Source organism: Balaenoptera physalus (assembly GCF_965194825.1).
Source record: "Balaenoptera physalus genome assembly, chromosome: X".
NCBI classification, from domain to species: Eukaryota; Metazoa; Chordata; class Mammalia; order Artiodactyla; family Balaenopteridae; genus Balaenoptera; species Balaenoptera physalus.
Window position 1 is genome coordinate 124,944,297 of NC_138903.1, and position 25,726 is coordinate 124,970,022.

At 39.4% G+C, this 25,726-nt stretch overlaps 1 long non-coding RNA gene across 1 annotated transcript in view; it reads left to right on the forward strand.

The window, feature by feature from the left end:
• Positions 1–16,591, forward strand: part of LOC309652047 — a 183,485-nt gene extending 166,894 nt beyond the window's left edge. Inside the window, exon 2 of the long non-coding RNA XR_014258540.1 lies at positions 11,978–16,591. This is a non-coding gene — a long non-coding RNA (uncharacterized lncRNA). The remainder of the gene's footprint in view (positions 1–11,977) is intronic.
• The last annotated feature ends 9,135 nt before the right edge of the window (positions 16,592–25,726 follow it).

The following is a 25,726-nucleotide window of genomic DNA, read 5'->3' on the forward strand; positions in this document are numbered from 1 at the left end:
ATCTACCCTCAACTCCCTGCCTTAAGTCAGAGCCATTGCTCTAGCCCTTAGTTTATACAATTGCTTGATGTGTACTTTTATTATTTCCCTTATCAATTATACTGATACTTTAGTAAGCTTTGTAAGATGCCTAGCACTATCTACACGTGGAATTCGAAATGGTTTCCTCCTCCGTGGGCATCCCTCCAGCTATTGGTCCATCTGACTCAAATGTCAGCATTACTTTCGATGGTTCTCCGTTGGCTTACAGGTTGAAATCCAAGCTTCTTGGCTAGAAACACAAAAGGCTCTGTGACCTGGTGGACTCTCCAGCTTCAACTTTCACCAGTCTCTGCCCCACAGTTTATGTTCCAGCAACAGGAAAATAGGTGTAGTTCTCTCCTCACAAGCTGCTTCTCACCTGGCCTGTCTTATCATTGTCTTTGCCTGATAGCTCACATTGTGCAACACCCAATTCTCCCTTCCCCTGACGAAGTGAGGCTCTGCTTGGAGTATTTCCTCAGGGAAGTCTTCCCCTACAGGTGACTTCAGATTCATGTGCCGATATGTGCACTGGATGCAATGTCATCGATGGTCTGATAGAAGAAGACTGGTCATAATGCCAATGAAGAAAACAGACTGTGAGCTTGCTTCCTCCTGAGATTAGTGGAAGAGAGAAATTGGATATATCCTCTGAATTTCCTTCTGCCTGCCTGCTCCTTTGAGACACTGAGTCAATCCTGCCAATGATCTGTAGTGCTGTCATGAGCAAAGGTTGCTTCATCTCACCTGCTACCCTAGGGGACAGTCTTAGCCTTCTTATTAAGGCTTCAGCAAAGAATCACCGCAAGTTTTTTTAGGAAGCTGGGTTGATTAAACCATTCCAGCCTCTGCACCTTACACTCCATCACTGTGACATGAAGAGTAAAAAACATTTTTCACCCAGTGCTAACCTTTTCTGCTCTCATTTATCTTCCCTCCCCTGGATCCCAATTCAGTGTCTATAGTTCTAGTATTTAAATGTGGATCAGGAGTCTATTTGAATCTAACATAAACATTTTAATCATAGAAAATTTGGCCAACACAGTACTATGCAATGAATGCCTATGTCTTCTGAGCGTCTGCGTGTTGCATAAATGTGCAAATGCTTACATGGAGTTACAGTCACATAAATCCATTCTCAGAGCAATACACTCTGTACTTTATTGTAAATTTGTAATTTGAATTTTTATGAACACTTATCTCAGTCTTATAAATACTTGAAATTTACTAGTCCATATATACTAGTTCTCAATTTTCACTTCTACAGTGTTGTCAAAACATAGACCTAAGGAAATTTAGAATGGCAAGAGATCCTTAGAAATCTAGTCCAAACTTTGCATTTTATATATATGGAAATTGAGGCACAGATCAAAGACGCGATTAGCCCAAAGTCACACAGTTAGTTGTTTAGCAACGACAAAACACGTTATCTCCTGCTATGTAGCCTCCTCATTGTGTCCAAACCACTACTGCCACCAATTAAGCACCGTGCTACCCAAATGGGACTGAAACCGCAAATCATCTCCCTCAAAGGGCTGGTTCTCCTATCCCATAAAATTGGTTTGCAAATCCTGTTACTTTTATGTACTAATTTTCCAAGACATAGCTCCAATATCACCTCTCCTCTAGGATGACTTTCTCAGACCTCACAGGGCCAGTTAGTCACCTTTAGCAACATATTATAATTTTCTCTGTTTATACCTTACCCTACCCTCCTAGCCTATGACATCTTTACAGCCAGGGGCCATGTTTCACGCATGTCACTAAGAGCATTTTAATTCCTCTGGATGTTGTAACAAATTATCACAAACCAGTAGCTTAAAACAACAGAATTGTATTCTCTCACAGTTCTGGAGGCCAGACGTCTGAACTCAGTCCCACTGGACGAAAATCAAAGTGCCGGCCAGGCCCTCCTCCTTCCAGAGGCTCTTCCGCTCCTTGCTGCTGCCAGCATCACTTGGCTTGTGCTCATGTCACTCCAGTCTCTGCCCCTGTGGTCACACTGTCGTCCCCTCTTCTGTTTGTGTCTAGTCTCCGTCCAGTTCCCACTTACAGGGATATGTATGATTGCAATTAGGACCCCATCTCAATATACTTGACTTAATCTCATCTACACAGTAGGTTTTTTTTGGTTTTTTGTTTTGGTCACATAAAGTGATACGGTTTCCAGAGATTAGGACATGGAAAATATCTTTGGGGAGGGGTCATTATTCAGCTTACCGAAACCCCCACTTCAAGACCAGTTTGGCTACTTAGCATATTTTTTTTAATATAAATTTATTTATTTATTTTTGGCTGCGTTGGGTCTTCGTTGCTGCACGCGGGCTTTCTCTAGTTGCGGTGAGTGGATGCTACTCTTCGTTGCGGTGCACGGGCTTCTCATTGCGGTGGCTTCCCTTGTTGCAGAAAACGGTCTCTAGGTGCACAGGCTTCAGTAGTTGTGGCTCGCGGGCTCTAGAGTGCAGGCTCGGTAGTTGTGGCGCACGGGCTTAGTTGCTCCGCGGCATGTGGGATCTTTCCGGACCAGCGCTCGAACCCATGTCCCCTGCATTGGCAGGCGGATTCTTAACCACTGTGCCACCAGGGAAGCCCCTACTTAGCATATTTTTAAACCACATTTTACAGAATCAAGCTTCTCCATTTGGCCTTACCAGTCTAAGGAAACCATTTGTACTCAAGATGAAATGCAGTCAGAGATTCAGATCTCAACTACCTAGGTAATGAACTGATTTCACAGCTCAAACACAATTAACTTTGGTTATGGTAACTGTTTGGAATAAAGAATGCTTATTTTCTACTGATTATAAAACCACTGCTTGCATATTGTAGAACATAAAGGGGAAAAAGAAAAATATTTATAAACTAAAAAAAAAATCACCTGTAATTCCTTTACCTATAGTTAATCACTGTTAACATCATGTTTATTTCCAATACATTATATATATTTATACACATATATGCATGCTTAAACAAATACATTTTACATTTGGTATATGTGTCCCTAATATTGTAAATTATACTATTTTATATATAGTAACAGACATATCTATCATATTTTCTTAGATGATTTTATACCATATTATGTGGAATATTTCTGTAGCCTATTTTTTTCTGTAGCCTATTTTCACTAGGCATTATATCATTAGCACTTTCCCATGTCATTAAAAACTCTTTGTAAACATCATTTTAATAGCTGCACAATGGCCCATCATGTGGGTATACCGTAATTTACTTTACCATCCCCTTGATGTTATGCAACTGGGCTGTTTGCAAATGACTTTTTATAGCACTGAATTATAATACAATGAGAGACATCTATCAGGGTCAATTCAGTATTGGTGGAAGTTGATGAATCTGTTTTCACAGACTGGGAAATGTGTGCTTCCATATCGCCACACTTAACAGAGAGTATTGAAGTACTGATGTTTAGACTGTGTGCCAAGATGGCTTTGCCCCCCTATCTAATAGCTCAGTACCTATGGCCCAGTGTTGCACACGTTTATCAAGAGGCAGAGAGTATGGGATGGGCAAGTAGGGAAGGGTTTAGAGAGGGACAACTCAAAATACTTACCTAGAGGATAAAGCCCAATCCAGGTCCTGACGTGAGCCAGAAGAGGCATGGGACATCCAGGAGGCTAGTGAAGTTAGATGAGGTTGCCACTGAGTGGCGTAGTTGCCTCCAGCAGGCCTGGGAAGATGCAGGAATATTGAGAGCTGGAGGGAGAGCAGGAAGAATGATTGGGGCTCCGATTTTCATACCTGGAGAGCCAGAGTATAGTAGTCCCCCCCTTATCTGTGATTTCGCTTTCCATGGTTTCAGTTTCAACTGTGGCCGGAAAATATTAAATGGAAAACTCCAGAAATAACCATTCCTAAGTTTTAAATTGCACGCCATTCTGAGTAGCTTCATGAAATCTCATGCCAACTGGCTCCATCCACCTAGGACATGAATCTTCCCTTTGTCCAGCGGTTGCTGCCTGTTAATCACTTAGTAGCTGCCTCAGGTATCAGATTGACTGGAACAGCATCAGCAATGCTTGTGTCCAAGTAACCCTTATTCTACTTAATAATTGTCCCAAAGCACAAAGGTAGTGATGCGTGCAATTCAGATATTCTCTTACTGTGCCTAATTTATAAATTAAACTTTGTCATAGGTATGTATTTATAGGAAAAATTATAGTCTATGAGTATGGGGTTTGGTACTCTCCATGGTTTCAGGCATCCACTGAGGGCGGGGTCTTGGAAGGTGTCCCCCACCGACAAGGGGAGACCACTGTAATTCTGCCAGGCAGGGAGATATGGTTTGTGCTTTCTTTTGTGCACAAGCCCTCCTATCCCGTCCCGTTTCCCAAGTCTTAAAGGGACTGACCTGACTTCTCATAATTCAAATATTTAAGAGCTTACTATGTGCGAGGCTCCATGCAAATGCTTCTTTACACATCGTGTCTTAGCATCTTCCATCAGCCCTATGGCAGCATTATTATCCTCATGTTACAGATAAAGATAACCGATGCTCAGCAAGGTTAAGCACATATTCAAGATTGTTCAGTCAAGATGTGCATATCCGGGACTTCCCTGGTGGTCCAGTGGTTAGGACTCGGCGTTTTCACTGCCGAGGGCCTGGGTTGGATCCCTGGTCTGTGAGGGAACTAAGATCCCACAAGCTGCGCCGCATGGCCAAAAAAAAAAAAAAAAAAAGATGTGCAGATCCCAAAAACCGTGCTCTTATCTTAGGTCCTCTACCTTCATTCCTAGCCTAGGTCTCTGGGTTCATTTCAAGACATTCTGGTTCTGTGATTCCAGCTGGTACCTAAAAAAAGCACTTCATAAATGTGTGTCTTTGGGTACACAGAAAGAGCTAGGGCTGGAAAAACAACACAAAGCCTATGCCTCCCTCCCAGTGAACTAATTTTCTCACAGGCACTCAGGGGGTCATTTTCTTTCAATCTCCTCAGTACTTACTTAGGATATTTAAAATACACAAAACAGTCACTGTGAGTGTTATTGCTAACAGAACTCTGTAATTATTTGAAAGGAAAATGAAATTTAAGAGATATAAAATTAGAGATGAAGGTGTCTTTAAATAATATAACTCAACATTGAAGTATTGGGAAAGAACTCAATTTCAGAGCATTAACAAACACACTTGCTCATATTAAGCCAGGAAGGATATTTTGCTTTAAAGTTTAAATGATTTCTACTGTTGGGGCCCAGGACAGGCTGCCCCAAAATATGCCTCAATGGCATATTGATTATTTTAAATTAATGTTACCTAAGAAAAGACCTATGCAAGAGGGACATTCTGACCCTCCTTGCTGTCTCCCTGAAAGCAGGAGATAAACCTTCCACGTGAAAGGTGCGCTCCCTGTATCTGGAAGCAGAAGGACACCCTTAGCACCAGAGACATCCTTCTACAAGCGTGTAGAAACAAACTTTGTCACTTCTTTAATTGACTACCCCAAACCCAAACTCTGTTTAGAGTCTTCACTAATTTAGCACCCCAAATCTACGTTTCTTTGTCCTGTCAATTCCTCTCAAATTTATTGTTTCTTTGTCTAAAAAGTATAAAAACTGCCTGCTTTGGCCACTTTGTAGGACCAATTTCTATTAGACCTCTGTGTACCCAAATTAAAAATTGTTTCTTTTTCTCCTATTAATCTGTCTTGTGTCAATTTTCTTGTTAGTCCAGCCACAAGAACTCAAGAGGGGGAGAGGGGGAAAGTTCCTCTCCCCGACACTATCTTTTTCACAACCATTGGCCACCCACACATAACATTATATTTAATACCAACTACAATGACATTGATTATTCATTTTATTAAAATTATATAAATTGGGATTGACATATATACACTACTATGTATAAAATACATAACTAATGAGAACCTAAAAAAAACAAACAAAACAAAACTGAGTAGTAGGAATCTGAATTAATTTCCTTTGGTCCTGAACCAGTTTTGCCTAGACATCCCAAAACTTAGCTAAATTTTTATATTTTCTTCATACTTAAACTTGCTTTCCCATAATTCTTACTTTGTAGGCATGTGATTTCAATTCTGTTCTATACAATACCCCATCGTAGTTTAACAAAGACCTTCTATTTTTGCCTGGTCAAAATTGTAAAGTCATTAAAAACTAGGGTCAAGTTGACACCGATTTTTCTGCCTTTCTGATGCATTCATGCTCTCTGATTACAGTGCTGGGATTGTAAAATATCAGATTTTAAAAAGTGCTTCAATGTTCATTCAATGCATTTAGTCTTTTACTACCAGAAATGCCTTCTAACAGTGCCACAAAATTGTTCACAAACATTCTCTTGAACATTTCCATTGACAGGAAACTCATTAAATCTTGATATGGTCTATTCCATCTTTGGGCACTTAGAATGTTTGGAAAAGCCCTTCTTTTCCTTATTTTGATAAAAATTCATCTCCTCAAAGCTTCCTTTGTTTAGTTGTAGTCTTATCAATGAGGCCACAGAGAAAAGTCTAATTCTTCTTCCACAAGTTTTAAAACACTAAGATTATAATACACTCTGATACTGATACAAAGTAATTAATAATGATAACTAATCATTAGATAGTGCTTATTGTATGCCAGGAACTGTTCTAAGTTTTTTACATGTTATTAACACATTATAATACTCACAACAACCTTACCTAATAGATTCTATTATTATCCTCATTTAACAGAGGAAATTGACACAAAGAGAGAATAGGTAACTTGCCAAAGGTCACGTGATTAGTGAGTGGCAGAGCCAAGATTCAAACACAGGCTCTATGTCTGAGGCCACTAGACTATATATACATGGAAACTGATTTATATTATGTTAGGTTAGATTAGATTAGATTATGTTATGATATGTATGATACGTTATATTATCATACAGTCTAAATGGATTAAAGAGTTATACATAAAGCATCAAGTCATTAAGGAACATAAGAAAACACAGGTAAATATATATTTCTGATCTCCCTCCACCAGCACAGTTCTCAGATTCTATGCTAGATCCCAAGGGGGAAGATTAGAATATCCATTTCTGGATAAATGACTTACAGGTCCTGACATGTGGGCATCTACCACTCTGAAGTCCACCAGTGAATAGCACAATGTATTTGCTCAGAATTTCCAAATATATTTTTATCGCCTGACTCTCAAATATGCAGACGGCCAAAGGACAACAGACATTTGAGAAAATTCTCCAAAGGAAAGATAGATACCTTAATAAGTTAACATAAGAAAAAACAAAGAAGAGAAATAATTTAAGGAGCAAAACTCATCATTAACAATCTCAGATAAATAAGATAAAATATTAAATCTATAAAATTAGGCAAGATAATATTGAAAAAGAAATATTGCCCCCCAAAAGAAAATGGTCTTAGAAAATAAAAATATGATTCCAAATTTTTTAAAACCTTGGTAGAAACTGGGCAATAAGGATCAGTATATTGGGACTTCCCTGGTGGTCCAGTGGTAAAGAATCCACCTTCCAATGCAGGGCATGAGGGTTCGATCCCTGGTCGGGGAACTAAGATCCCACATGCCGTGGGGCAACTAAGCCCGCATGCCACAACTACTGAGCCCACGTGCCTCAACGACAGAGCCCGCGTGCCACAAACTACAGAGCCCACGTGCCCTGGAGCCTGCACACCACAGCCAGAGAGAGAAAACCCACACGCCACAACTAGAGAAGCCTGTGTGCAGCAATGAAAGATCCTGCGTGCTGCAACTAAGACCTGACACAGCCAAAAATATAAAGAAAATAAAGAAATAAAAATAAATTAAAAAAAAAAAAGGATCAGTATATCATGCAGAAAATGGAGCTTAAAACAAAGATCAGGAACATAGTAGACCAAAAAAAAACAAAGATAAGTAAATTGGAGAATCAATTTAAGATATCCAAATTATAATGAGTTACAGAGAGAGAGGAGGGAAGGACAGAGGGAGAAAAGAAAGGGAGGGAGGAAGAAAAAAAGAGGCATGCCAGACATATTTTAAAAATACAATAACAATTCCTAGAACTGAAAGACAAGAGATTATAATTTGTAGAGTTCTGCCATTTCTCCAGCACATTGAATGATAAATCACCATACCAAGGCAGAGCATGAAATTTCAGAACTCCAGGGATAAAGAGAAAAGTCTAAAAGTTTACAGAGGGGTTGGAACAGTAAGTTACACACAAAGAATCTGGAATTATAGTGCCATCAAACTTCTCGACAGCATTATTGGAAGCTAACTGATAATGGAGCAATGCCTTTGAAATGACAGAAAATGATATTAACTTAGAATTCTACATCAAGAAAAAATATCAATCAACGGTGTGAGGAAAGTAAATATATTTTCAGATAAGCAGTGCCTTCAAATTTAACTTCCTTGCACTTTAAAAAATAAAGCTATGGAAAATTTGCTACACCAAAATAAGGGAGGAGACCAAAAAAGAAAAAGATGGGATCCAGCAAACAGGAAATCCAACTCCGGAAAGTTCCAGCATGATGGCACCATATATGTCACTCAATTCTATCTCCTTAAGTATAAATCAGGTCACTTTTCTCCCCTGACTAACACACTGCAATGTCTTCCTATCACTCTTACAACGAGATAAAAACTTTTTTTGGGCCCATTTCTCCACCCTCCTCTGTCTCTCAGTGCTGCAGCCACCTTGATCTTTGATCAATTCCTTGAACACATCAGTGGCTTCTAGCACTAGGGTTTGCAGTCCATTTCCCTGGAATGCTTTTCCCTCTGATCTTCACAGAGCTGCATCCTTCTTTTCATCCAGCTCCAATACCAAATACCATGTCCTTAGACTCCCCGTCTGTTTATTTATGATTGTATCAACACCGCTCTTTATCGCCCTTACATTGTACATTTTTCTTCACAATGCTTACTATTACTTGCCATTATTTTATTTATTCATTTATTTTATTTAATAATTGTTTTTCTCCCCTTCTAAAATGTAAGCTCCAGGAGAGCAGGGGTTCTGTCTGTTTTATTCCTTGATCTACCTCCATTGCCCAATCAGTTCCTGGCACACGGCAGGTGTTCCATTAAATATTTGTGGCATGAATCAAATTTACCAAGATGTTAATAATATTCTTTTGGAGCACAAAGTTATGGATGATCTCTTTATACCTTTCAGCATTTTAGAAATGCTAAAATTTTTATAAGCATTTACTGCTTCCATAATTAAAAAAAAATAACCATATTCTAATGTTCTAAACTAGAAAAAATGTAGTGGAAATTGTCCTCACAAATAGGATCGATTGGGCTGTGGCAGTTTCTGTCCACGTAAATCTTACAGAAATTAAACTTCCCTCTAAAATGAAACTTCCATAAGGATTTGTGAAGATAATCTAATCCCTTCCACTTCCTATTGGATTTCCAGTAAAAATGTTCCAAGGGATGTAAAAGCAGGGCAGGGGAATCTAGATCAGAGTTGGAAACTGCTCTGTCCCCTCCCCAGTTTTCCAAATTTCAGTGCTAAGCATCAACCTAGTGCTTAAGCCCTCAAGTCCACATCTTGGCACCTCTCTCTCCCTCCCCATCCCTTTGGCCCAGTGTTAAGCATGATTGTTTCTGGCACAGAGTAAGGCTTCAATAAAGATTATTTCACAGAAGTACTTAAGATATAACTTTTAATTTTCTGATTAATCTCCTTTTCTCCATTATTTCCAGAAAGAAAAGGCAGCTAATCAAATTTTGAAAATATAAATTAGAAGCATATGAATTATATATGCACAAATAAGTGAAAGGTAATAATATTCCATCATCTATCTATCTATCTATATATCTATCTCTATCTATCTATCTCATGTCTTCTTTAACCATTCATCCACTGAGGTACACTTAGGTTGCTTCCATATCTTAGCTTCATATGATGCTGCAATGAACATGGGTGTGCAGATATCTCTTCAAGATACTGATGAAAAGATATTTTATTGGGTTGGCCAAAAAGTTCTTTGGGTTTTTACAGAACAGCTTACGGAAAAATCCGAACGAACTTTTTGGCCAATCCAATATGTGCTTTTACAAACCTTTACACCCATCTCCATTAAAGCAGCATAGCTGCTCTATAAGTCTTCCTGATAGTCAAGGCCTGTTATGTGTAAGCAACAGAAAGTAGCATACCATAGACAGCATGCGGTCCTTTTGCTCTTTTCCTATGAGACTGGTCCTGTAAGAGACAGTGCAAGGAAGTTGAGGCTTTCTCATTTACAGATATAGACATAATCATAAAAATAAAATCTTTCCCCTCTGGCCACAGGTAGAGCGAAGAGGGCAAACTCTATGTTCAGTGAATCTAGTGAGCAGGCAGCCAAGGTAGGACGTGGTCCAGTTGGGAGCCTGGTTTTCTGAAGCCTATCCTTAGTGGGAGAAGGCTATAGACCCAAGAGAACTCTCTGAAATGTGACACAAGTTCTATATCTGCATTGCACAACATGGTAGCCCCTACTCATATGTGGCTATTGACCACTTGAAATGTGTCTAGTGGGACCGAGGAACTGAATTTTTAATTTGAATTCAATCTAGTGTCACGGATACAAAACAAAAGCAAAACTAGGAAAAGAACCTCTTTACTTGCAAAGAGAGAGGGAGGCTTCTCCTAGTAAGGCTGGATGTACTCTGGAAATGATCTGGGTGACTGAGGAAGGCAGGCTGTTAAGAGAGGCAGTGATGGCACTGAGAAAAGAACCCCAGGTGAGGAGTCAGTAGGCCTGGGTCCCAGCTCAGTCCTGCCAGTAGCAAAACTGCATGAGCTGGAATAATCCCTTTGCTCTTTAGACCCTGTTTCCTCTCATACGAAATGAGTGGGGTTGAATTATTTATTTTTTAATGGTGAATTCAGAAGAGGTCAAGTGCAATCACTATCATAAAACAGTCACAGCAATCCGTTCTTTGGGGAATGGTGAAAATCCCACACAGTAGAGAAAACAGTCTAGGGGTAGCTAGAAAAAGATACTGCAGCAGAGACACTCATGAGAAATCAAGTGATGAAGCAAACAATGGTCACCTTAGTTATAGCTGCCACTCATTGAGAACTTACTGTGGGTTAAATCCTGCTCTAGGGGCTGGATATACTTTGATCTGATTTAATCCTAACAACTCTATGAGTTGAAGTATTATCATTATTTCCATTTTTCCAAAAAGAAAACCAAGGCTAAGATAGACTAGGTTACCTGTCCGAGGCCAATATAGCTAAGAAGTGGTGAAACTGGGATTTGATCCCAGGTTTATTTTTCAACAATGATATGCTGTACTTAATAGCTGCCATTTATAAAGGGTATTATATACCAGGTAATATACTAGCCTATTTCTCTATGTTATCTTATTTATAAGAGCCTTGTCAACAGTTTTGTAGAAACTAGCCCAAGCACTCCCCTACTCCATCCTTGGGAGCGGGGAACACAGTCCTTGGAAGGTCTTCATCTTATGGAGTGGGGGCCTTTCTCTCCACTTTCCAAACTTTCTCTCTTTTTCACTTTAACCTCACTCAGTTCCACTAATCAGAATTCACCCTTCAGTCTCATCTTGACCTGCTGTGATTCAGAGAACTTCCCACTGTATGAAAAAGCAATTTTTTAAATGTCATAAAATATTCTCCTGGAGCAGTGATTTTTAATATTAAAAATTATCTGAGACTCTGAATAGCAGAGACAAAGTGGACAGATGGTACAGCCATCACTTAATTGAAGCAAAATGATTATATGTACAGTTTAGATGGCATAGCAAAGCCCCATCTGACAGAGAGCAAGAGTACCACCTCTACACTACTTTGCTTCTTAATAACTGACCTGAAAGAGAAGACCAGGTAAAGCAATCGGACACATCAACCTGATTTTCCTGAAAATGCTCTGGGAGAGCAACCACTTAATCTAGAGTCCAAAAAACAAATACCGAGGGACTTCCCTGGTGGTGCAGTGGTTAAGAATCCGCCTGCCAATGCAGGGGACACGAGTTCGAGCCCTGGTCTGGGAAGATCCCACATGCCGCAGAGCAACTAAGCCCGTGTGCCACAACTACTGAGCCTGCACTCTAGACCCTGCGAGCCACAATTACTGAAGCCTGCAGCTCTAGGGCCCATGCTCCACAACAAGAGAAGCCATCTCAATGAGAAGCCCGAGCACCGCAACGAAGAGTAGCCCCCGCTCGCCGCAGCTAGAGAAAGCCCGCGTGCAGCAACGAAGACCCAACGCAGCCAAAAATAAAGAAAGAAAGAAAGAAAGAAAGAAAAAAAGAAACAAATACTGAGGCAAAGCAAGAACTCTTAGCAAACTATGGCAAAGGTGGTGAGGTTTTTACAGTGGAAACTGTCATTCTTCATTCTAAAAGTCAAACTGAATCAGGAATCTTAAGCTATGGTGGCAAAAGGCACAGTGAGACTGCATATCTTGAATGCTTTGTATATAACGCCCATCCATTTGATTTCACCTATTCTGGGGACAGATGATAAATTTGAAATATATTTATAATTCTTTATAATAATTATATTATTGAAATATATTTATATAATTCTCTCTCTCTCTCTTTCCTCTCCTCTCAGTGTAGAATCAGTATGCTACCCAGAGACAGGCACCGACCCACCATCATCACTACCAAACGCCCCCATGCTGGAAGCTGATTCTCAACCAGCTCTCTCAAGCCTATGAATGAGGTACAGATAATCAACAAACTTGCCTGATCAAGAGTTGACATTAAATTTACCATAGTCTTTACCATTATTCTTTAGCTTGTTTCCATAAATATGGAAACTTTACTGGAGAGTTTCAGGTTCACTTTTGAGGGGTTGGAAAAATAAATTTCCCACTACCCTTCCAGGTTCTCGGTTGAGACACTCCCTATGATAAAAAGACAGATAAACAGGAAAAAAAACAAACAGAAGTTTAATAACATGGATACCTCCTGTATACAAGAGAGATACCCAAGAAAGCTGAAAAACTCCCCAAAATGGCCCAAGCCACCACCTTAAATACCATCTTCAGCTAAAGACAAAAGAAAGACATTGGGGGTTGGGGAAGCCAGTTATAGGTGGTGACCAGGAAAAGCACAGTAAACTAAGGGTATGGTTGTTATGCAGATTTAGGTGGTTGCCTTCTCCATTGATAAATTTCTAGAGATTTACAGCCATTCTTCTCTTCCTGGTACATTGAGGGAGACATTCTTACAAATGGAGATTTCCCCTGTAAATGTCCCTTACAGAAGGGTAATTTCTACTCAGTTTTCAGAGCTTTTCTTATGTCTGCTGTTTCTTAAAAATAATCAGCCTAAGATAATCCTTATGCTGAAGAAGTATATCTTGGGGTGGTATATTCAGCTCCCCTTCACTTTTAAATCTGCACTATTTACATTCCATAATGGTTTATATTAATTAACTCTATGCTTACATCCCAGACTTTTACTGAGCACCTATCATGTGCAAAGCACAGCTTTAGTGGACTTGAGGGATATCAAGAAGAAACCCCCAGATTCTACTCTAAAATAATATAGAGTTCATGAAAATGCCAGGATCCATCACTACGATCGTCTCTGAGGATGAACAGCCTCTTTTATGCCCAGCCACCACCACTGCAACCACAGTCACCACTATTTCCAATTCTGTCTAGGTTGGCATGGGAGGTAGAGGTGGGAATTTGAGATATAACTGCATGCCAGACAACTACAAAGCAAAAGAACATGCCCGACTCGAGAAAAAAATTGGAATATCTCCCACCTCTACCTCTGTGCTCCCTGGAGACAAGATTTTTCTATGGGCTCCAGAAAGGTATATCAACAGGTCTAGTGATGCTGTGGGGTTTGTTCCAAAGGGAATACTAGTGTGACTTTAGTAATCAAAGATATTATGATTATACTTTTTAACTTAAACTGAACCATAAATTAATGATGGAAGATGACTTTCTGAGAATTTTATAAAAACCTATTTTGGGCAAAAACATTATTCATAATCATTATCCTAATGAATGAACAGAAAACACATATGAGTAATTGTACACCACATGGTCTTTGTTCACAAATACCTCAACAGTTTGGGTGAGTTAGTGTTATTCATTTGGCAAAAGTAGTCAAGCTAAAAGCAGTCTTGAGAATAGTATTATGAGTAAATTTGCATTGCATACAGAACAGTGGAGGAATAATGATAAATTAAACATAAGGTGAGCTCAGATTTTGATACCCACCTACTCTGCAGTGAGAAATATTTTTGTGTGTGAAATTATAGTATGGTTTCTGAAAATATACCAACCACCAGACATTCCCACCAGTACCATTTTCCCAGAAGTACTTTCCCTAGGAAACTGTAATGTTTGGCATTTCTAAGTACGGACTAGAGCTTTGCTACTTCTTTTGGCCAAATGCACAAGTCTATAAAATCGAAGAGCAAAGGATTAATATCCTAAATATATAGAGATTATCAAAACCATTAAAGACCCAAGTAGATAAGTGATAGAGAGGCGGAAAACCCCTCTAGGTTCTTTGGCTGGTCTAATAATTAAATTGACATAAGACAAATTAACAGGAGAAAAACAAATTTCACTTCATATGTATGGGATTCCCAAAGACATGAGACCTGAAGACAGGCAGTTGAGGCTTAGATGCTATTCTGAGCTACGGAGAAGGGGGTAGGTATCTGGAGCTTCGAAGGGGAGGAAGATGTTCCTCTCTACAATCACCCCCATTTCTATCAAAGATAACCACAATAAGACTAATTTGTTTGCAAATTAAGTCTAGTTTTAATAAAGTTGTCCTGATTATTTACATAAGTACAGCAATAATAGTGTTTAACCTTATAGACTCTTTTAAATCTGCTTTGCTAGAACTTTTCATAAGGAATCTCACATTGAACTCTTAAAGTCATCTCAGGCTAGGAAGCCAAACCAAGCACTCATCATCACACTTAAGGCCTGAAATACCTATAAGTTTGGGTTAATTCCTCTCTTCACAAGGTCCCCCAAATATCCTGAGGTTCCTGGGCTTGCAGGAAGTGACCTTACTTACTAACCTGGTAAGGCTGCTGGGAACCCTGTAGCAAGTTCCCAGGCCTGATTTTTCCAAAAGGCTTTATTGGCTCCATAAAGTCAATCTTAGTTCCTTAAAGCTGTCAGGTCATAAGTGAGTCTACGCATATCCCTCTCAAATACGATATTCCAGTCAAAACCTTGGTAATATAACCAATGTTTCCAATTGTATCCTGTCATAAGGAGAACAGATTCTTATTGAACTTATGCAAATAACTGTATTGCCATGAAAATAAGAATACTCATTATGAGTTTCCAAATTCTGGAGGGATCAGGTAGGGAGAAAAAGATAAATATTTTGTCTTTGTTCACAAAGATACATTTCACTAAATTGCTGTAAGTTACAGATAGCTTAAGAGGAAATATTTCCTTTATCTGGAAAACAAAAAACAAAACGAAACATTAAAGAACCAACGATGTTTTAAATAAAAAGTCATACAAATTATAATCAGTTCATTCAGTTCCTATAATTAACTCTTATTGATCTTGATCTTTTGTTAGCAGTTTTATGAAGCCATCATTTTTTTTTTCATTAGAGTTCTGTAATTTCTTACCAAATTCAGCGGTATGATCAGAAAGTCATCACAATACTGTATTTCACAGCACTTGTCAGAGTCCTTTCCATGAATTTGTCTGAAAATGAAACTCTTTTGCAGGAATACTTTTGCAAAAGCACCAGTGTAAAATAGTAACTGTCTGTAAATGACATAAGATTTTTAAATGGCAATGGTTAAAGATCAGATGAGAGTTCATTATAATGCAATTGGCAAGGAAATTTGGTTATTTCTATGATACAAAACCTTTTAAGATAATAACTAGAATTACAAGTGATAACATACCAGGACATATCAGATTTTTAGGAATTTCATACAATTTTGAGAACAGTTGTATTAACAACATTCACTCATACACTATAACTTAAGAAGATTTATCATCACTTGTTTGACAATGATTCCCATGTAATTTAATACACCAAATAAGCCTAATTAGCATAACGTCTCTATTTTTTAATAAAGAGAGAGAACAAATCTTTTGAGATGTTCCAGGGTTCCTCTGCAAAATCCCAAAGTAACTTCGAGGTAAAAAAGACTTCATTTAGAATTTGAGTTTTGGGAAGTTTGTCAAAAATATCAAAAAGGTTTTAAAACACTTGATTAGACAGGATCATAGTTACTGTGAAACAATATGTAGTTATCCAGTTAACCAAAGTGAAAATTAAAGATTTTGCAGGCAAATACAGAAAGTTACATAGTCATATATATGACTATGTTTTATATATATATATATATATATATATATATATATATATAACAACTTTAGCTCTTAATAGAGAAGGCTCAGTTTTCTTAGGTAATCAATGATCTGAAAAGGGCAACATGAAACACAGAAAATTATTTTGATAAAACACAGAATCTCTGTTTTCTAGGTAGATTACTTAAAAGGTAAAAACAATCTTTTATAATCTCTTATCAAAAGCAGACCAATAGTCAAAAAAACCCCTTGTCCTTTTAGTAGATGAAGGAAAATTACATAAGCACACTACTGATATTAAAGCTTATTTTTTTTTTTTTTTTTTTAAATTTTATTTATTTATTTATGGCTGTGTTGGGTCTTCGTTTCTGTGTGAGGGCTTTCTCTAGTTGCGGCAAGTGGGGGCCACTCTTCATCGCGGTGCGCGGGCTTCTCACTATCGCGGCCTCTCTTGTTGCGGAGCACAGGCTCCAGACGCGCAGGCTCAGCAATTGTGGCTCACGGGCTTAGTCGCTCCGCGGCATGTGGGATCCTCCCAGACCAGGGCTCGAACCCGTGTCCCCTGCATTGGCAGGCAGATTCTCAACCACTGCGCCACCAGGGAAGCCCCTAAAGCTTATTTTAAAAACCCTTATAATAGCAATTCAGTTTTAGCCAACTTGACTACACAAGGTAAAATTCTCTCTTTTTCTCTCTCTTCCCAACTTTCTATACAATTTTGTCCAATATTATCCTCTTTCCCATTCTGAAATTACCAGTTTTACATTAGGACAAATTAACTTTATTTTCCCTTAACAAAAATACATCGCCATACCTCACACCTTCTTAGTCAAAAATACATCCTACCTTCCTCATATACAAACTTGTTTCCATTATTATTTCTAGTCGTTTTAATTATACACATTATTAAATTTTGAATTAGAATTTTTAAACCTTAGAAACCTTAATTTCTGGTGAAAAGTAAGAAGTAAGCAATTGTGAACTGCCTGTTATACCAGCATTCTTTATATTGGCAAGTTCTGTGACTACGTTTCATAATTTCTAGAAGCATACGCTTCCTCATAGTATAAATTTTCAATGTGGCATAACACATGTTTACTATGAGACCCAAATATATTTAGTTTCTCTGTGACAATGTAATAAGAAACCAAAAGTAGATAAACCTATGTTCAGTAATTAATGTTTCTGCATTTTATCTTATTAGGAAGTGATCTAAATTCAATGAATTTCCATCATTTAGCTTAACTTAGAAAAACTCTAAGGGTGTAAGTTACCAAAGAGATTTGAGAAACTAAGTAAACGTATCAGAAAACATAATTATTGTTGAAAAGTTCACCTAAAAACTCTCATCCCACTTACATCTATCAAAATCACTTCCTCCCTACATTTATGTTTAGACTACCCATGAAAACTTTATTAGACACTAGTCAAAGTCAGCCATCATCCCAAGCTGCTTTTCTTGCAGACAAATTTTATAATACAGATAACATAAACTTATTTCACTAGTAAACTCAGGTAGAATAAAAGTTGTTTATCTGCATATTTAATGCTGATAACTCTGAAGGCATACCTATGTTAATTAAACCAAACTTAAACTAGCTTTTATTTACCAAAGATTATGCTACATGAAGTTGAAAAATATTTGGGTTAGTTTCTATATTTCTGAGCTTTAGGAATACTTAATTCATAAGTGCTTATTGTTAAGCCAATTAAGTAGCAATCTCTTACCAATTAATTTTGAGAATACCTTCCACAGGTAGTAAAATATCACATATATGTAACGTACATCCGTAGACATATGTAAACACACAGAGAGACACAGAGACCCTATACCTTCCATTCCAAAATTTTAGCCATGAATCAGGTACAATAATACAAAACTCACTAGCTTATAAACCACAATTAGATCCAAATTATATTTCTGGCAGTTGGAATAGGTTAAGTTTACCAGCTCAAATTTCTAAAGCGTTTTATAATTTGTAGAGAAGAATTTTAGGATTTGTATTTGCCTTTGACAAGTAATCTTATGGAGTCTGTGGACTAGATTTGGGCAAGGGAGCCTTTATAGCAGTTCATATTTTAAAAAGCTTCTCTTTCTTGTTTTTTCAGTCTCAGGCAAGTGTGGGCAGTGTTTTAGATACCGCCTGGGGTGTTTATATTTCAAAGACATGGTAAGATTTACACTTTCAAGGGACAAAGAAAGAATACAAGTTTTCTCCTAGGCGTTTTTGGGGTATATTGGCACACTATCAGAAGTCTAGGGTAATTACTGTTTAAATTTTTCTTTCTTTTTCTTATATGCAGAACAATTGCACTTCCAATGTCCTGATTTTTTACAACATCTGCAAATGTCTGGAGGCAAATAGGAAAGGATCTGAGGGGTCTTTGAGTTCCTCTCAGAGTTATGCTTTTGTTCCTCTAAAGATTCAAATTGCAAACCAAGAATTGTTGATTTTAACTCCTTTTTTCCTCCTTCATTTCTGCAACTATCTTCAAAGAATTGGGCAGCTGCTTCCATTATAATACTTAGAGGTTGACTAGCCCACCCAACTATACTATTTTGAATTTGCCTTTTTATTTCAGGGAGAAAATTTCCTACTAAGGCAGAAATGGAAAGATTTCTATGTTCTGGAACTTTGGGGTTTAATGCAGTATGCGTTGAAAAGTCTATATAAGCATTCAACAAAGGCCTTTGGATGCTGTCTTTCTTACTGAGTGTACAATTTAACCATAGACCAATTCACCTTAGATGAGGGGAAGCATTTACTATTGCTCCTATAAGCCCCTGAATATTGGTTTCCAGCTGTTCCCTTTCCTGATCATTTGTAGGAGGGCCTGGGAGAATTTCTGGTCATCGGTTTCCTCTGTGAGAGATGTTTTTCCCCAGGAAGCCATCTGGTTTGTCTGTTAACTATAGTGTAATTATGGTTGGGAAAAATATCCTTCAGCAGCCAATTAAGGTCCTTATGAGTGGGGTTGTGAATGGCCACTAATATTTCTAATTCCTCTCTAAATTTGGTAGGATCTTCTATAAGTGGAGGTAAAAGGGCTTTACAATTTAAAAGATCTGTTGCTGTCCAGAGGATGTGTATTCTTTGTTGTAGGGAATCCAGGATACATCCACAAAGAACATTGCATAGGAAGGCCTGAAGCTGGCAGAGAAAGTGAGTCTTACTGTCCATCCCCATGTTTTTGCTAAATTTACTTGCTGGCTTTCACCCTTTACATGAGTAAACTGTATACCCTGGGCCTAGAGATTAGGCTGGAGTGCTCTCTGTAAATCTTGTAGGGAAAGGGAAGCTAAAACAGGCAGCTGGGTTTTTAAGGGATTTTCTGGGGAAGGTGGAGGAGTTTGGGAGCTAAGGGAATTTGCTGAGGAGATGCGGCTGGATTTTAAGAAGGACGATATGCATTGGACGTGGACTTTAGTTTTTGTTCTAATTTCTGTTCTTTCATCTTATTAAGGGAGTCCCTAAGACTAGCCATCATATTCCTCTGTGTCCACTTTTTAATTCAGCCTTTCCATAGGTACAAATAAGATACTTAGTTAGGATGAGAGCTCTCTAAAAACTTTTTTCTTTCAAATATAGCCAATTCAAGGCATCCATAGTCTGGCCATTGACAAGTAGGATCTTATATTAATCTCAATAGTGACTCAAATCAATAAGTCTCTATATGGCTTAACATGGACCCAAGAGGCATCTCAAAGGAGAGTACAAAAGACACAGCCTTCACAAGATCCAGAAAGTTCACTCCCAGGTTAGCCTAAGAAAGCAAAGACTTTTGTTACGTGCTAAGAATGGTGTAGTGCAAATAGTGTCTGCAGCTGCCCATGAGAATGTGAGACACCTCCAATCACAGACCCACTAATCTGTGACATTCGGTGGGTGCTACTGGAATGGGACTTTTCCAGCACTACAAGGCAATGAAGGTTGAGACAACAAAGGTCCCCTGGGGACCAGGACCCCCTATGACAAGTTCTCCTGAAAGCTGGCACAGCCGAACAAAGAGAATGCTGCTGTGACTTCGCATCTCAGAATCCCAGTGTATTCGACTAGCCACCAAAATGAAAGTTGGTACTTGCATCTTCTGGCTGGTGGAAACCAGAGACAATATTCTTACTCATCATAAGGCCAAGCTCTCAGCACATTGAACAAGGTGAAAGGAAAATCTCATCTGGTTTTACACAGGGGACCTACTCCAAAGTTTGTCTAAACAGATGTCGATCTGGTGGGAAGCATGAACTTACCAATTTCTGAGGCCAGCTTGAACAACAGGCTTATAGGACCTATGCCTGTGTTCTACCCTACGGTATGACAGATGACACAAAAGACAGAGACAAAGGAAAACAAAGACTTCCTCTGGGAGGAAAGGGAACGATAGAAAACAAGAGGACTCATAACAAATCTTTACCAGAGTTGCTATACCTAAGAAACTAGCTCACACAAATATTTTCTCCTGCTAATCTAAATTGAGAGAGAGAAAAGGACCCTTACCAGTCTCGCTTCCTCCAGACCATGCAGGCAGAGATCCAAGAGACTGTCATGGTAAGAATTCTTAGCTTCTGTTGGTTCCTGTCAGCAGTCCCAGCATCTCTCAGCTGCAGCAGCCCCAAAGCGAGCAGCGTCCAGCCAGTGGAGAGCCCCACACTGGGCGCCAAAACTGTAGGAGAGGAAAAGTTTTCCATTCTTCCATTATAGGCTCTTTGGCTGTTCTAATAATCAAATTGACATAAAACAGATTAACTAGAGAAAAACAAATTTTGTACTTATGGGATCCCCAAAGACAGGAGACCCAAAGAGTCAGGCAACTGAGGCTTACATGCCATGCAGAGTTAAGGAGAAGGGGTAGGGGTCTGGGGTAGGAGAAGGGGAGGAAAACAATTCACAGGAAGATGAGAAGAGCAAATGTTTGGTAAACAGATGTTTCCATTCCATGCAGATAAGTCTTTCTGATATTAAATGTTACCATTGATACTTGCTATCTTCCTGGTATGGGCCCTCTATCTAAATTCTTTTAGGCAATTAAGGGAGAGGTAAAGAGCTTTTACAGTGGAATATTACTCAGCCATAAAAAGGAATGAAATTAGGTCATTTGTAGAGACGTGGATGGGCCTAGAGACTGTCATACAGAGTGAAGTAAGTCAGAAAGAGAAGAACAGGGCTTCCCTGGTGGCGCAGTGGTTGAGAGTCTGCCTGCCGATGCAGGGGACACGGGTTTGAGCCCTGGTCTGGGAGGATCCCACGTGCCGCGGAGCGACTGGGCCCGTGAGCCACAATTGCTGAGCCTGCGCGTCTGGAGCCTGCGCGTCTGGAGCCTGTGCTCCGCAACAAGAGAGGCCGCGATAGTGAGAGGCCCATGCACCGCGATGAAGAGTGGCCCCCGCTTGCCGCAGCTAGAGAAAGCCCTCGCACAGAAACGAAGACCCAACACAGCCAAAAATAAATTAATTAATTAATTAAAAAAAAAAAAAGAGAAGAACAAATATCGTATATTAATGCATATATGTGGAATCTGAAAAAATTGGTATAGACGATCTTATTTACAAGGCAGAAATAAAGACACAGACGTAGAGAACAAACGTATGGACACTATGGGGGAAGCAGGTGGTGGGATTAATTGGGAGACTGGGATTGACATATATACACTATTGATACTATGTATAAAATAGATACTAATAAGAACCTACTGTATAGCACAGGGAACTCTACTCAGTGCTCTGTGGTGACCTAAATGGGAAGGAAATCCAAAAAAGAGGGGATATATGTATATGTATAGCTGATTCACTTTGCTGTACAGTAGAAACTAACACAACATTGCAAAGCAACTATATTCCAATAAAAATTTTTAAAAAAACAGAAAACAAATTTTAAAAATTAAAAAAAAAAAAGAGCTGTTCCTGAGTCTGCTGGGTCTTAATTGTCTTCAACTCAAAACAATCCACATGCCAAAGTGGCATACTTTGGGTCACACATTTTACTCTGCCTCATGGGCAAAGGAAATTAAACAACTTCTAAAAAGCAAAAAACAAATACCAAACAAACATATATTATGACCCAAAGAATCAGAAAATACACTAAAACAAAGATGAGATACAAGCTATGATCTGTTATTGTTATTATTTTTTGGCTGGCTGTATGGCTTGCAGGATCTTAGTTCCCCGCCCAGGGATTGAACCCAGGCCCTTGGCAGTGAAAGCGTGGAGTCCTAACCACTGGACCACCAGGGAAATCCTTATGATCTGTGAATTCATATGCTAATCCACAGTACTAGTAAGAACTTTGAGAAGGGTAAGGGGCAGAGAAGCCAGTACTCTTTTACATTACTTTTGGAAAGCAATTTGGAAATAAGTATGAATAATCACAAAGTTCTTTATTGCTTTTGACCTAGTAATTGCATTTCTGGAAATTTATCCTAAAGAAAGTAAATATATATATATATATATATATATATATATACACACACACACACACACGCACACGTGAAGATAATTTAAAACCTCTCTAAATTGTAAAGACCTAAATGTTCAACAGTAGAGGATGGCCAATGAAATATTATAGAGCCATTGAAAATAATGGTTTTGAAAAGTATAGCAACATGGGGGAGTTCTTGTGATACAACGCAACTAAGAATTTCCGTGTGGCTGGTAAGGTAAAGAGAAAAGGAAGGTTAGGGTGTGTGTGCATGTGTGTGTGTGTGTGTGTGTGTGTGTGTGTGTGTGTGTGTTGGGGGGCAGGAGAAAAGCTGGTGAAGAATCTTAGAACCAATGAAAGAGTCTTGAATGCAATGAGATACAAAAGGAAGACAGTGCAGTGGTATATTTGAAGCTCATGTGCAAATTTGATGTATCTTGCAGAAATATCAATTTTAAACGAAGAGTATAAGGAAAATGCTTATATTCAATTGACATATAAAGTAGAGTGCAGAATCTACATGCATTGCAAAGATAAATCTTGAAACTTCAAAGAAAATTCACTTAGATAAGCAGGCCTTTCCAACCACTGAACTCATGGGAGTATGTGTCCGTACTCTTTCATTGGGAGAAATGTCTCAGTTACACCATTTAAGAAGGGCAACAGTCAGGAGAGTAGGAAGCCAGTGACAAATTTTAAGAAATCAAATAACATGCTCAAACTTACGCTTTAAAAATATACTGTAGGCAGCATAGATTAGCTAGAAGCCATAGCATATGTAGGCATGCCAGTGAGGAGACGGTTGCCACTGTCCATTTAGAGAACGGGGACTTCAGCCAAGAGGGTGTGATAGTAGTCATGAACAAGAGAGGATGAATTTGGGAGAAATGTCAGAGATACAATCGTGATTGTTTTTTAGATTTTTAAAAATAAATTTATTTATATTTTTTAATTCTTGGCTGTGCTGGGTCTTTGTTGCTGTGTGCGGGCTTTCTCCAGTTGTGGCGAGCGGGGGCTACTCTTCCTTGCGGTGCGCGGGCTTCTCATCGCGGTGGCTTCTCTTGTTGCAGAGCACGGGCTCTAGGCGCACGGGCTTCAGTAGTTGTGGTGCATGGGCTTCAGTAGTTGTGGCACAGGGCTTAGTTGCTCCGCAGCATGTGGGATCTTCCTGGACCAGGGCTCAAACCCGTCTTCCCTGCATTGGCAGGCAGATTCTTAACCACTGCGCCGCCAGGGAAGTCCACAATCGTGATTTTTAATAAGCAATTGGATGTGGGGGAGATAGTTGGGAGGAAATAGTCAAACAGCTTCCATAGTGTCCTTTTCCTGCTCAAAAGCTCTCAACCGCTTTTTTTTTAGCTTGTAGTAAAAACTTTAAAACACTGAGCCTGGCACTTAAGACCTACAAAGACATAGCCCCAACGCACCTGTCTTCTTGTATCGGACTTACAGTGTTACTAGCCATGAGTCCTTGCCATTCTGCAAATATTCCCACATTGTTCATGCTGTTTCATATGCTTGGAATTTCTCTCACGTGTCTACTTTGCCAGGCTTCAAAATCTACTTCACAGCCTACTCCTCTATGAAGACACCCTAACCAGCCCTGAGCGGCGAGCTCTCATTTCTGTGAATGCTCAGAGCACTTTGTCTGCATCTCTTTTGCGTCACACATCTTATCCTCTTCTCAGCAGGGAAACCAGTTACTCTATCATTCCGTGAGTCAGGTCACGCCACTCCATTGCTCCAAACTCTGTCGTGGTTCCCATCTCACTCAGCTAAATGCTGAAGTCCCTAGAAATCTCTATCTCGGTGTTTCTCACTCAACCCCAGCTACACATTCGACTCCTGTCAGAAACTAATTTTTAAAAATCCATATCCAGGCTTGACTCCAGACCAAGTGAATCCAATCCTTAGGGGCGCTATTTTCTAAACCTCCCTAAGTGATTCCACAGTGAAGTCAGGGTTGATTGAGAACCATAGAGCTAGTCTGAGGTGACGCTGCAGGAAGCCTGGATGAACCGCTCCCTGTTCACGTCGTGGACTAAAGGCCCATTCTGGACCGCGGGCTGCCTCTTTCTGAGCCATTAACGTGTTTCTCCGGTACTTGCCTCAAGCTCGAGTTTCTCCACACAAGTAAGTGAATCAGAACACAAGAGCCTACTTGCAACACAGTCCCCCTCAGAAGCTGTCAGCTTCTGTGACTTAGAAACATATTTTCTCCTCTGAGGAAAATTATGAACATAGCTTTGTCTACAGAAAAATGAAACCTTTTCAAAAATAAATATTTGATTCAAGTTTATCAAAATTGCAGTTGACAGAAAGCCAAATTTGTGAGTGTTAGCAAGTATGTTGTAGAACAGACTCCGAATCCTGTGGGTGCGGTGCTCTGCCAGTCCGGGGAGGGCTACGCAGTGCACATGTAGCCGCCCCTCTAACCCTCCTAATGCCGTCTGTCTGGTCTGTGTGGTACAGGGGGTTGCTTCAGCCTCACCCCTGTATTCTAGAATTCTCTCAGTGGTGTCTTGTCCATGATTAGTTGTTCTTCTTGTGAGGGGATCAGGGTCAGAAAGAACCTATGTCGCCATTTGGTGATGTCACTCCTAGAATCAGAATCCAACAAGCATTTGACAAAATGAGGCAGTGGAATGAATCTAATGAAATGCAGTAGAACTGGGCAAACATAAGCCAAATATGTCAGAGGTTTGACACAGAAGCAGCACATGGAAGAGATATTTAGGGGGTTGACTCTCAGTCAAGAGTACAGCAGCTTCCGAACTTGAGCATGCATCAGAATCACCAGGAGGGCTTGTGAAAACAGTTTGCTGGGCTTCCCCCTCACAGTCTCTGATTCAATACACCTGGGGTCCAGTCTGAGAATTCATATTCTAACAAGTTCTCGGGCGAAGCTGATATCGATGCTGCTGGTTCAGGGATGACCCTTTGAGAATCACTAGTGTAATATCAATTTCAAACAAGGTTACTGCAAGTTTAGGTGGCGGAAGCAAAATTTGTGCAATGAAGAGGTAATAGTAC